The sequence below is a fragment of the Scyliorhinus canicula genome, chromosome 15 (assembly GCF_902713615.1).
Source record: "Scyliorhinus canicula chromosome 15, sScyCan1.1, whole genome shotgun sequence".
NCBI classification, from domain to species: domain Eukaryota; kingdom Metazoa; phylum Chordata; class Chondrichthyes; order Carcharhiniformes; family Scyliorhinidae; genus Scyliorhinus; species Scyliorhinus canicula.
Window position 1 is genome coordinate 92313371 of NC_052160.1, and position 14642 is coordinate 92328012.

Sequence of the window (14642 nt, forward strand, 5' to 3'; positions counted from 1 at the left end):
AACAATATTTAATCATCAATGAACATCCCCAATTCTGACATTATGATGGAGGAAATATCATTGATGAAAATGGTTGGACCTAGGATATTATCCGACATGGGAATGGGAGTTGACTGTCGACCCCCTTGTGCCTGTCCTGCCATTCAATGACATCATGAACATGCTGTGACCTAACTCCATGGGTGGGATTCTCCAACCCCCCCACGAGGTCGGAGGATGCCTGGGGGGCGGCGCAAATCCCGCCCCGCCGCTGGCTGCCGTATTCTCTGGTACCGTTCTTCGGGCGGAGGCGGGATTCACGCCATGCCGGTCGGGGGCCATTGGCAGCGGCTCCCCCTACAGCAATTCTCTGGGCCTTGATGGGCCGAGAGGCCATCCATTTTTGGCCAGTCCCACCGGCGTAAATCACTCAACTCACGTCCCAGCGGGACTTGGCAGGTAAGTTGGCGGGGGCAGTCCTCGTGGGGGCGTGGGGGGATCCAACCCTGGAGGGAGCCCCCACAATGGCCTGGCCTGCGAGTGGGGCCAACCGATCTGTCAGTGGGCCTATTCCCTGGGGCACTTCTTCCTTCCGCGCAGCCCCCTTTAGGGCTCCGCCATGGCCTGCGCGGAAAAGAGAAACCCCCCCCCCACGCATGAGGCAAAATACGCCGGTCGGTGCGCAGACCCACGCCGGCGGTTCCACGCATGCGTGAGATCACGCCGGCCCTTCGCCGCATGCGCAAACTCGCTGGAGTGGCGCCAACCCTTCCGGCGTCCACCTAGCCCCCGAAAATCCACAGAATTCTGCAGTTTTGGGGGCTGTTGACATCGGAGTGGTTGGCGCTGGTTCTCCTGCCACGTGGGGACTTAGTCCCCAGTAGGGAGAATCCCGGCCCATATATCCACTACCCTTAATACATTCGGATAACAAAATTTTAAATTTCCAATTGATCTAGCATCACTGTTCACAGAAGCAAGTTGCAAAATTCTATCACCATTTTGTTGAAGTCTTTCCTAATTTCAATCTGAACGATTTGATTCTACTTTTTACTCTGTACCCACTTGCCAATTAAGAGGACGAGTTTCTCTCTATTTACCTCATCGATTATCCTTAATATCTTGAAAATTTTGATCAAGTCTCCCCTCATCCTTCTAAATTCCAGAGAATGCAACCCTAGTTTGTGTAATCTCGCATCGCAATTATGCTTTGGAGTTAGGTATCATTCTGGTGAACCCAGGCTGCACCCCCCTCCCCCCCCCCCCCCCCCCCCCCTCCCCCCTCCCCCCAACCCAACCCCTTCCCCACAAAGGCCATTATGTCCTCCCAGAGGCCTAGTGAAATGTATCCCATAGTTTGCCTGTCAAGTGAATAATTGGACTTTCTGCCATTGAAATAGGATGAATTTACAATGCAGGTATTCAAATTTATAAATCTCCTAATAGTACCTTCCATCCACTAAATTTATATTGCATCTTTAACACAGTAAAACGTCCCAAGGCACTTTATAGGCACCTAATCAGATTGACATCAAGCCAAAAGAGCAGGCATTAGGACAGTGGACTAAATACTTGGAGAAAGAGGTCGGTTTTGAGCAATGCTGAAAGATTTATTTCATGGATTGAACTTGTATGGAAAATTGTGTTTTATATCTGCTGTGCAGTACCAGCCCTCAATGACATTATCCTATCGTGTGTGTAAGATAAAGACCCCATAGTCCCAGATGACCAGAGGCTGCTTTTCCCTTTGAGGGGGAGAGCTGACACCGGTGGTGATTTAACCTGAGGATTACCACACCTCAGGCGAAGGGCAAGGTTGAGAAGGAGGAACCTTCATGAATAAACTCAGCTGCTAGCCTCGCTCTGCATCACAAACCAACCATCCAGCCAACTGAGCTAAACCAGCCTGTTGGTAATGTGTGAGGGACAGGGCTAGTAACTCTACAGCAATGTTATAAGCTGCATTTCTGACCAATATGTCACAAAAATATTTGCCTGAGGACTGTGTTTGGAAGTCAATGACTGAATTGTATCTCAATCTAACAGAAGATATGCACAACGGTTCAAGCTAAATCAAATCAGGAGAACTATCATCGATCAAAAAAAGGGGAAGAGAAAGGATGCTGATAAATGCAATACATTTGATGCTTGTTGTCAAGATCTCGAGCCACGGGCAGAATAGAACTGAAACATCTCTGACAGGCCATATCGGAAATCCAGAGATTATCCTTGTGTCTCCCAGAATGGTTCTGCCACACTATTATTGGCATCCCTTCTTTTAACACACCCTCTGAGAGAAGCCAGTCCTCCCCAAGCTCCCATTATTACAGCACAACTTCTCTATAGCAAACTCCACTGTACACATCTAGCACTTCCATTAACTCTCCAGCCTGTTTGTAGCTACTTTGATTAGATTTGCTGGTAGATATTGAATCAGTGATAGTTGTGGTCCATTGTTCTAAGATTGTGAAGTGCAAATACATTCTCCTAGTTTCTTATTGCACTCAGTAGAGATGATTTTTCCCTCCCTTTTCTCTCAACGGGAGTGAAACTCCAAAGTCCGAGAACATTCATTAATGGTGTCAGCCAAGCTCATTTGTAGCACACTGCGACAATTCAGGATAGAATAGTGGGAGCTTGGAGAGGTCTGGCTTCCCCAAAAGAACACGGGAAAGGGATAGCTGCCAAGGATAGAGTGTGGGAGTGCAAAGTAACTTTACTAAAATGGTACCTGAACTACAGGGGTCAAGTTCCGAGGAGAGATTACACAATTGGGCCTGTTTTTGCTAGAATTTAGAAGGCTAAGGGGTGATCTGACCAAAATATTTAAGTTATTAATTGGGAAAGACAGGGTAGATAAAGATAAACTATTTCCACTGGTTGGAGATTCTAAAACTAGGGGCATTGTCTAATAATTAGGGCCAGACCGTTCAGGAGAGATGTGCGGAAGCAGTGCTTCACTCAAAGGGTGGTGGAGGTTTAGAACTCGCTCCCACAAACAGCAGCCGAAGCTAGATCAGTTGTTAATTTTAAATCCAAAATAGATAGATTTTTGTTGAGCAAAGATATTAAGGGATATGGGCCAAAGGCGGGTATATGGAGTTAGGCCACAGATCAGCCATGATCTCATTGAATGGCGGGGCAGGCTCGAGGGCCTACTCCAGTTCCTATGATCCTATGTTCCTATTCTGAGATAAACTCCGGGGCAGAATGTAATGTAAATTTAAGTGATAGTAAAGTGATGAGTGGTGACTGCAGTGGTGGTATTTATCTTATCGGAAGATTTCACGTGAAAAGCGAGCCATGGACTTTAAGGGGCTGGTGAGAATAGTGTGAGGTTTCTGATCTAATGGGCAGACTGCAGAGCACTGGAAGGGCAGTTTCATTTGCTGCTTTCGTACTGCATTGCCAACAGCTGTGGGACACACATTCTGTTATGGAAAAGCGATCGGAGATAAAACCAACCTGTGTTGGATAATTACTGAGCTCAACCCCAGGCTTTTTCCTCAGCATACTATATGACTGTTACCTCTTCCAATTTTAATTTAATATATTAATATCAAACAGATGCAGCTGATTTAATAATGTGCTGTTCAAATAGGTTTTCCGAGCAAGGTTACACTGTCCTTCTGAAAATTGACTGTTCTACAACTACCCTGGATATATTTAAAAGAAGCCCAGATGCTTTCAAAAAGATCATCTTCACGCAGTGATATGGTACAGAAGTAGGCCATTCAGCCCATCATGCCTACGGCAGCTTTTCGAAAGACCGATGCAGATTAGCTCCAACGCCTGTGCTTTCCGCACATGAATATGTTTATGAATATGTTTCTCCTTCCAGCATGTATATACTTGCCTTTTGAAAATAATATTGAATCTGCTTCCATTTCTTTTTTCAGTCACTAGATTCCAGATCATAAAAACACAGCATGTTGAAAATTAATTCTCACCACACCTCTGTTCCTTTGGCCAATGTTCTTAAATCTGTGACCACTGGTTAACAACTCCAAAGCCAATGGAAATGGGTTGATGAGACCATCAATTCACTAGACACGTGCTTTGAGATATGAACAGTGGTTTTAATCTACTTAATACAGAGCCAACCTGTTACACATTGAACTCTCGATGAACTGGTCTGCTGGCTCTGGGCATTGATATTTATACAGCAGTCCAGGGGGAGGAGCCGTGGGCGGAGCCAAGGGTGGAGCCCTGTACAAACTCCTAAGATACTCCCCCTAGTGGTCGGGCAACGCAACTGCGCTTACAATCATACGGTCTCATATATATATCAGTGTGAATTACAGAGTTACATTCACCACATTCACCCCCTACAAAAAAAAATCAAGTCTGGCGGGGGTGGTGGTTCATAAATTGAGTCTGTCTGCTGGTCGAGTCGTCTGCTGCGATCTGCGGAGCACCGGGGTTGCAGCCTCTTGTGGTGGCTGGATGGGTGTTGTGGGTTGGGGTACGATGGCAGACTTCAGGGGTGATTCCACCCGAGCGCCATACCCGTCTGGTTCGACTGGGGACTGGGGGCGCTGGGGGTTAGCCGGTGCGGGTGCGCGAAACAAATGTAGCGAGCTAGTGGGCTCAGGAGCGTGAGGGGGTGGCTGGGTGGGGTGTAGAGTGAGGGGTGCCTCTGCAGTGATAGTGGGGATGCTGGATCCAGCGGGTGCTAGGTCCCGGAGGGATACGGTGTCCTGACGACCATCAGGGAACTCAACGGAGGTGTACTGGGGGTTTGAGTGAAGCAGGCGCACCTTCTCTACAAGGGAGTCAGTTTTGTGAATCCTGACGTGCTTCCTCAGGAGCCCGGTGTCTTCAGCCATGCCGGGAGTGAGACCCCCGTGGTAGTGCCCCTGGAAAAGATAAAGAGCCTCTCGTGAGGGGTCTGGTTGGTCGCGGTGCATAAGAGTGGCCTAATAGTGTGGAGCACATCTGGGAGGACATCCTGCCAATGGGTGACTGGGAGATTCCTGGACCGGAGGGTCAGTAGGACGGTCTTCCAGACCATCACATTCTCCCTCTCCACCTGCCCGTTCCCCCTGGGGTTGTAGCTGGTAGTCCTGCTCGAGGCTATGCCCTTGTCGAGCAGGTAATGACGCAGCTCTTCGCTCATGAAGGACGAACCCCGGTCGCTGTGTACGTAGCTGGGGAAACCAAATAGGGTGAAGATACTATGCAGGGCCCTAATGACAGTGTGGGAGGTTACATCGGGGATAGCAAAGGGGAAGCGGGAGAACTCATCTATGACGTTTAGGAAGTAAACGTTCCTGTTAGTTGAGGGGAGCGGCCCTTTGAAATCAATCGCGAGGCGTTCAAAGGGCCTAGAAGCCTTGATCAGGTGGGCCCTGTCTGGTCTATAGAAGTGCGGTTTGCACTCCGCGCAGATCGGGCAGTCCCTGGTGACAGCTTTTACCTCCTCAGTGGAGAAAGGCAGATTTCGGGCTTTGATGTAGTGGGCGAGCCGGGTGACACCCGGGTGACAGAGGTCGTTGTGGATGACTTTCAGGCGGTCGTTCTGCGTACTGGCGCACGTCCCGCGGGATAGGGCATCTGGGGGCTCGTTAAGCTTCCCGGTTGATACTTAATATCGTAGCTATAGGTGGAGAGTTCGATCCTCCACCTCAGAATTTTATCGTTTTCAATTTTGCCCCTTTGCGAGTTGTCAAACACGAAGGCAACCGATCTTTGGTCAGTGATGAGGGTGAACCCCCTACCTTCGAGGTAGTGCCTCCAGTGACGAATAGCCTCCACAATGGCTTGTGCTTCTTTTTCGACTGCCGAGTGTCGGAGTTCCGAAGCGGAGAGGATACGGGAGAAGAATGCGACTGGTCTCCCTGCACACCTGGGACCCAGGACTCCGTTTTCCACGACATAGCCGAGGATGGCTAGTCTGGTCGTGCGGAAAACGCATTTCTCCTTGTTCTAGGTGAGGTTTCGTTTCTGAGCCGTCTGGAGAAAACAGTAGAGGTTGGCGTTGTGGTCCTGCTGGTCATAACCGCAGATGGTAACGTTATCCAAGTACGGGAACGTGGCCCGCAGCCCGTACTGGTCCACCATTCAGTCTATTGCTCGTTGGAACACCGAGACCCCATTAGTGACGCCGAAGGGAACCCGGAGTAAATGGAAGAGGCGGCCATCGGCCTCGAATGCCGTGTAGTGGCGGTCCTCCGGGCGGATTGGGAGCTGGTGGTATGCAGACTTCAGATCCACCGTGGAAAAGAGCCGATACTGGGCGATCTGATTTACCATGTCTGCAATCCTGGGGAGGGGGTACGCGTCGAGGAGCGTAAACCTATTAATGGTCTGACTATAGTCTACGACCATGCGGAATTTTCCCCCGGTCTTGACGACCACCACCTGAGCTCTCCAGGGGCTGTTGCTGGCCTCTATGATCCCCTCACAGAGAAGCCTTCGGACCTCTGATCTGGTGAACACCCTATCCTGCAGGCCATACCGCCTGCTGCAAGTGGCTACGGGTTTACAGTCCTGGGTGAGATTGGCAAAGAGAGGAGGGGGGGACATTCACAGCGTGGCTAGGCTGCAGATAGTGAGTGGGGGTAGGGGCCTGCCGAAACTGAGGGTGAGACTCTTGAGGTTGCACTGAAAATCTAGGCCCAATAAGAGTGGGGTGCAGAGTTCGGGCAGGATGTAGAGCTGGAATTTGGCATAGCTAGCGCCTTGGATTGTGAGCGTCGCGGCGGTGCGCCCTTGGATCTGGACAGAGTGGGAGCCCGAAGCGAGGGAGATAGTTTGCCGCGCGGGGAAAACGGAGAGCGAACAGCGTCTTACCAGATCTGGATGTACGAAGCTCTCAGTGCTCCCGGAGTTGAAAAGGCATGGCGTGCTGTACCCCTTAATTTGGACCGTCGCCATCGAGTTTCGCAGATGCTTTGGGCGGGATTGGTCCAGGGTGACTGCGCTGATTTGCGGGTAGTCGGCGGCTCGATCAGCTGTGCTGCAGTGGCCCCGTGATGACTGCCCTCTGAGTTCGTAGTCGTCGAGGTGAGTTTCAGAGTTTGAAGGGGATGGATCCCAAGATGGCCGCCCCCATGAGTCGCACATGGCCGGCCGCATGGTGGAGGATTGCCAAGCTGGCTGCCCCCATGAGTCGCACATGTCGGGTGGGGGTGGAGTCGGCATACTCGCTGCAGCATTTCGGGGCCTGCGGGCCTGTGAATTCAGGGAACGAGTGCTTTGAGCCGTGGGAGGGTTAGAGACTGGGGCGGAACGAGTGCTTTGCGCCATGGGAGGGTTAGAGGCTGGGGCTTTCTTCGCCAGACACACTCTGGCATAGTGTCCTTTTCACCCGCAGCTGCTGCAGGTCGCATTGCGGGCCGGGCAGTGCTGCCGCAAGTGCTGATTCTGGCCGCAAAAGTGGCAGGCTGGGGCAGCATTGTGGCTGGGCGGCCGCGCGGCGCAGGCCTGGGGGAGTCGCTGGTCAGGGGCCCATGACGGGGTCGCGGGGAACGAGGTGAGGCTGCGGAAGGAGACCTCCATAGTGGTAGCAAGTTCAACAGTCACTTCAAGATTTAGGGCCCCCTTTCCAACAGTCGCTGGCGCACGTAATTTGACCTAAGGCCCGCAACAAAGGCATCGCGTACAGCAAGTTCTCTATGTTCTGCCGCGGTAACCGTCTGGTAATTACAGTCACTAGATAAAGCTCTCTCAGGAATTCTGCGAGCGATTCCGTAGGCCGCTGGCGGCGAGTAGTGAACATGTGTCGTGCATAGACTTCATTAACAGGTCTCACATACATTTTATCGAGTAGCGCTAGGGCTTCAGTATACGAACCAGCACAGTTTAGTTGAGTAGAGATTCTGTGGCTCACCCTCGTGTGCAGTAGGCTCAGTTTCTGCTCCTCCGTTGTTTCAGCCGTGCTTGCCTCCGCCAGGTAGTCTTTAAAACACCGCAGCCAATGAGAAAAAAATTATTTTGCCTCTGCATCCTGTTCCAGTCGCTCAGGCTTGAGGGCTGATCCCATGATTGATCCTGACTGTTTCTTAAGTAGATTAAATTGATGAGACCATCAATTCACTAGACACGTGCTTTGAGATATGAACAGTGGTTTTAATCTGGTCGGCTGGCTCTGGGCATCGATATTTATACAGCAGTCCAAGGGAAGGAGCTATGGGCGGGGCCAAGGGCGGAGCCCTATACAAACTCCTAAGCATTCCCAGAGCTACTCCCCCTAGTAGTCGGGCAACGCAACTGCGCTTACAATTGTACGGTCTCATATACATATCACAGTGTGAATTACAGAGATACATTCACCACACAGGTCCCTGTTATTTATTCTGCCATGATCCTTCATGATATTGAACATCTCTATTAAATCCCCTCTTTAACATTTTCTGCTCCAAGGAGAGCAACCTCAGATTTCCTAGTGTCTCCGTGTCTGTGTACCTTCCCTAAGGCCTTGACATTCTTCGTAAAGTGTGATTAGTGTAATTGACAGGGGGAAATACCTAATCACCTCAGTCTGGCTGGGAATTGTGGTACTATATGTATTGTGGCGTTACAATGGGCGGAATCTTAGCAGGATTTGGCAAAGTGTCAGGTTTAGACTGAAAACCAGTCGCACAGACTAATTTTCTCTCCAAATATTGAACCTCTTAGGAAATAAAGGAGTGGGTGCAGTTTGCCCCAGCACTCTGGCAGGGTGGGTCCGAAGAGAGCCACCAACTGGCCACATAGAGATTGGTGTCATCTTTAAAATGTGCCCCAATCAACATATGTATTGTATCAACAACCCTCAGTCCCTATCATGGAGGTATCAGGGCCTCTCTCACTCTGACAATCATCACCGGCGTGCCTCTCCCTACCCTGACAATCCTTGTTGGCATTCCAACCCCGCCACTCTCCTCAGTGTCTGCAATTCCAACCACTCATTGATAAACCACCCCATGGCTCCCGCTAGGGCCTGGTCATGGCACTGCCCCGGCACAATTTGGCACTGCCAGATGGCCCAGTGTCAAGCTGACAGTGCCAGCCTGTGCCAGCAGGCATGCCCAGGAATCTCGCTTTACCCCCAGGGGCTACACTTAGCTCTGGGTCTCCTGAGGGGCCCCTTTGGCTGCTTCCCGTTGTAGCACAGTGGTTAACACTGATGCTTCACAGCGCCAGGGACCCGGGTTCGATTCCCGGCTCGGATTACCATCTGTGTGGAGTCTGCACATTCTCCCCATGTCTGCATGGGTTTCCTCTGGGTGCTCTGGTTTCCTCCCACAAGTCCCAAAACACATGCTGTTAGGTGAATTGGACATTCTGAATTCTCCCTCAGTGTACCCGAACAGGCGCCGGAGTATGGTAACTAGGGGATTTTCACAGGATCTTCATTGCAGTGTTAATGTAAGCCTGCACCCCCTGCCGCCTCCAAGGGCGACCCTGGGGGTGACGCCTGACTGCCTTGGGGCCCTGGCCCATGTCCACCTCCAACACCCGTGCCCCACACCACCGGCCTCCCACCTGTCCCACTCTGCTGCCAGCCCAGCCCATCCCTCACACCCCTTAAACAGAGGACAGATTTCAGAATGTCGATGAACAGGTGTGAAGTATTGCGCCCTTGCCCCTATTGCTAACATATGTGCTTCACCTGTACCAAATTAACTGGTGTCCAACTTTCTAACCTTATGTGCCCTAACGCTCCTTCTAGTGGGTACTCCAGGCAGTACACCAGAAGTGGAGAAGGCCAGTTGCATAACGCGCCCTGTGACCTTGGTCCCCTTTGGCGGCCATCCTCTGGAGTGACCAGGGGCCCTGCAGTCTTCCAGGTGTCACGGGTGGTGTGGTGCCACCCTGTTCTACCCGCTGCCCATCGGATGCACCAGGGACAGGTGGAGGGAGATTCAGAGGTGCTGCAGTGTTTCAGCATGTACCCTGCGGGAGTCATCAGCAGGTGCCCCATTACCTCCTCCTACCTCAGGGTGCCTTATGGCCCTCAGCTACTCCTTTGGACTGGCACAGCCGGCGCAAGGTCCGAGGCCTCCCCCATAACCTGGCACTGCCAGACCTGGAAGCCTGCTCTCATCTCGACCAGGGTTTCCATGCTCACGGCCAAGGAGCATTGGGACAGGGCCACCTTCCTTGGAGACTGTGCCATGTCATTCTTTAACTCGGTCAGGTCAGCTAGTGCCAGGCCAATGCTCTCGACACCAGCAGCTGTGACCCATTGTGACTGGGCCAAGCTGCTGCAATGTGGCCCTGGTATATGGTTGTCTGTGACATGGCTGCCCTATCCTGTCCCTCGGCCACAACCCGCACAGTGTGCTCCAGACCGACCGATAGCTTTGCACCCAAAGCCTCCACCGCGGACGCCCCCCCATGTGGTGTTGGCCTGGGTCGGCAACACCTCCCGCTGCTGTAGGCTGTTCAACTCCTCCAACTGCACCTGCAGATGCTGGATGGTTGCTGACACCCCCTCATGTAGTCCACGGCTCTGTGCCTGCATCTTCAATACTGATGGGACCGCCCTTTCCAGAAGTTCAGGACTTGACTGGACAGCATTGGCGGCAGGAGTCCCCTAGGAGGTAGAAGTTCCTGCAGGACAAAATGTATGGCTAGATTGGGGATGCTGCGCTGCCGGCGGGAAAATTGAATCGCAACGACCTGAGAATTGCAGCCAATGACATCCCAAAGCCAGGCCCTCAACAAATAGTATCTCCTTTAACCCGTAATGGCTGCGACGTTACCAGTGTTGGACATTCAGCCAATTTCCAGACTCTGGATGAACATTCCACGCTGAAGTCACGCTGGAGCAATAAGGTCACATGAGCTCTGGCTTGTTGAACAGGTTAATATTTCCTTTCTGATTAACCACTCCCCTCCCCCCACCCTGTCTTCTGTTGAACGTCTGACTGGCAGACCTGGCTCTGGCCATGTTCGACAACTGGCCCCCATCTAACCTGACTCTTCTGGGGATGGAACAGACTGAGTTTTTGCATGCCGCCTTCATGTGGGGACTTCAGCACCACTAGAGAAGCAAATCTTATAATGGATGCAATAAACTAACCCACTGAGTTAATCCCAACTCGGGTTTGCTGTGGGATTATTAGTAGAAATTGGATCACACAAAAACTGCAGAGTTGGGAGCTACGCAATCACTAATTCTGAATAAAATAACAAGTCTAATCACCTTCTGTTTATGGGCAGGCATTAAGAGGAAAAATCAGGACTGTTGAAACAGACCTCCTCCTGTCTGTAACTGAACCATCAACCGCCGGTACAGTCTGGTAATTGGAATTCAACTTACTTCTTCCAGAATATTGAATGCTCCAGTTTTTAGCAGTGGCATTAAACACTCTGGATAAGGACTAATACAGTTCTTTCAGATGTGGCAACACGAGCACATAGTTCAGCCCTTCCAACTTGCTCCCTTATCTAAGTCTGTCATTCTGACTTGTACAGGTAATCTTGCATATCTTTTTGTATCAATTCCATTTTACACTCACTGCCATATCAGAATTAGATTTATAACTGTGTTGGAGAAAAGCACTGTGAAGCCTAAAACTTTTAAGTAGGTTATTTCTCTACAGACGGAAAGTAGCAATAACTTTCTTGGCTTCGCATCCTGGAAAACAAAGTTCCTGTTACCAGAATGTTGATCTTCGGGGCCGATACAAAAAAATGACTATGTCAGGATAACATACACGTTAAACATCAAAGGTGAGCATGTGTCAAAATTGTTATTTACAGAACAGATATGACAGGTTAGATTTAGTTTTATTGTCACGTATACCGAGATACAGTGGAAAGGATTGTTCTGCGTACAGTCCAACCGGATCGTTCCAACATGAAAACACATAGGACCTTCGATAAATACATAATGTAAATACATAGGCATAGACATCGGGTGAAGCATATGGAGTATAGTGCGACAACAGTAGAGAAGATGCATACAAAGATCAATTCAATCTATAAGAGGGTCATTCAAGGGGGAAGAAGCTATTTTTGAATCTGTCCGTGCATGTTCTCAGACTTTTGTATCTCCTGCCTGATGGAAGAGGTTAGAAGGGAGAGTAACCCTTGTGGGAGGGGTCTTTGATTATGCTGCCCACTTTCTCAAGACAGCGGGAGGTGTGGACGGAGTCAATGGATGGGAGGCGGGTTCGCGTAATACTGGGCTGTGTTCACCAAGCCAACAATAATTGTACAGACTTTGGCAGGCCAGCACGAATCAAGGGGCGGAATTTGACACCCCCTTCCACTGGCGGGATCTTCCTGTGCTGGAAGTTTATGGCGTTTTGAACAGATTAGCACATTTACTGACACCCCCTCCACCATGACACGACTGGAAAATCCTCCCAAACTGCAACAAAGAGATACAATAGCAGATTATCTGTTGGTAAGTACAATGTAAGCTTGAGCAAGAGTGAGCAGGAGGCTAGACGAGACCCATAAATGTGAAACTATAAAGAAGTTATGTTATTAACAGTTAATGACAAATTTAGGCATAACAAGGGAATTACTGAAGGACAATGATGCACATTATTCAGTACCAAGAAACGTGTCCCTGTAGATCTCAGATAAGGGTGGCCTCAGATGTTCAAAAAGGGAACCAAGAAGGGTCAGATGTCAAAACCGGATTATTTAGTGCAGAGGTGCCCAAAACATTGATCACTACCAACCAGTCGATTGGGAACAGGTTTCGCAGTGAGCGCTTTCTGCACTGTACATGCATGGGTTTGTGTGTTTTCTGCACGGACTTTCCCCGTGGAAGCAAACGTCATGTGACGATACAATAGGAACTAAATTACATACTTAATGTGATACGTTTTGTTGAAGGCAGTTAAAAAATCCTTCCCAACCTTCTGAGTCCTCCCAGCCGTTCAGCTGCCCTCCACCCTCTGATCCCCAACCCTCAGACTCCTCCACCCCTCCACCTGATTTCCCCTCCCTACCCTCTCTGCAATCCTATCCAGCTGACATTTTACTAACCTTGTCACCTCCACCCTTCCCAACATACTGCACTGCCACCCAACTCACTCTGCCACCCACCACCCTACCAGCTACCACCCTACCCTCTTGCTTCTGTGATAATCACTTTAATCACAGAAAATGGTTCACCTTCAAGGACTAAGAACATTCTGGCAGCATTAGATTCTTAAAGGGATGAAGCAGGACTCTTGACTGTTATCCCTGGAAAAGAAAACCACCTTTTATAAGAAAAGGTATTTGAGCAGTTTTATAGAGGCTGGAAACCTCTTGACCCTGGCGCACTGTGTATGAAAGGGGTCACATGGTAGTTTATGGCTTTATTTTTAAAAAGGTGTCTGGAAAACTGTGTTTGTAGGTTGGTTTTGGTTTGAAAAGAAGGATCAACTACTTGTGAAAAGAAGTTGTGAGATTTTATGCAGCCTCCCGGAGGTCAGTCCACAGCCAGAAGGAAATAAAAGTTGCCTCTAAGTTGCTCTATCGCTGGGATTGAGTAACTGCAAGTGTTCCTTGAACCCACATAAAAAGCAATGCAAGAGTCAGCGATCTTTTCGCACAGCAATACTGAGCGACCAACCTCAAAACCCCCAATATCATTTTGGGGACTCCACCATCTTTCCTTTTTCCTTGAACCATTGACTTTTAACCTTTTCTAGAACCCTTCTATTAATTTTATTTTACTTTTGTCTTCATGTATCTCGAAAGAGTAATTAGAGTTCTTTCAAATTGCATACTGGATGTTAATGACCTTTGCTTTTCTATTCGACAAGACTGATTTTATAATATATTAATAAGTTTTATGTTTATCGAAAGAAGCCTGGTTAAAGTTTCTCATATTCCGGGTAATGATAGCAAAGGTGAATGATTGGCCATTTTGGCGAGTGATTCAATCTTTTAGACTGACCTATGGAGTAGTGGGGTTGGACAAGTTGCGCACTCCTTCCATTTTGGTTGTAACACCTCACTCACTCATTCAATAATACAATAAAATGCTATTTGAATGTCCCAAAGCTTTTAGTAAATGAAGAATTACCAAAGCCATTAAAAGTGGCATTGGAGGCAGTTCAGAGGAGGTTCACTGGGTTGATTCAAGAGATGAGAAGTTTGTCTTATGAAGAGAGATTCAACAGTTTAGGCCAATACTCTCCAGAGTTTAGGAGAATGAGGTGAGGTCAAATTGAGGTGTCTAAAGATAAAAGGTATGGATAAAGTAGACATCGGGCAGATGCTTCCTCTTGTGGAGCATTCTAGAACGAGCTGTCATAGTCTCAGGGTAAAAGGTAGCAAATTTGAAACAGAGTTGAGGAAAAACTACTTCTCCCAAAGGGTTGTGAATCTGTGGAATTCAATACCTCAGAATGTGGTGGATGCTGGGTCAGTGAGTAAATTTAAGGAGGAGCTATACAGATATTTTATTGGTAATGGGTTGAAGGATTACAGGGAACAGACAGGAGGACAGTGGAGTTAAGGCCGGGATACGATCAGACATGATCGAATGGCGGAGCAGACTCAATTGGCCAAATGGCCTAATCTTTTAAACTTATGAACTTATAAAGGGGGCATGCTTTGACTTCCCCCAATGATCCCGCCCCACAAAGAAGGACTCTGGGTACACTTGTGTTCTGAATTCCTGAAGAGGCCCAGTTCGGAGGTCCAGGCGTGAAACGTGGGCTTCCTGCGCTATGGATAAAATGAGAAGGTGATTGACTCTCCCTGCAAGAGTCGGC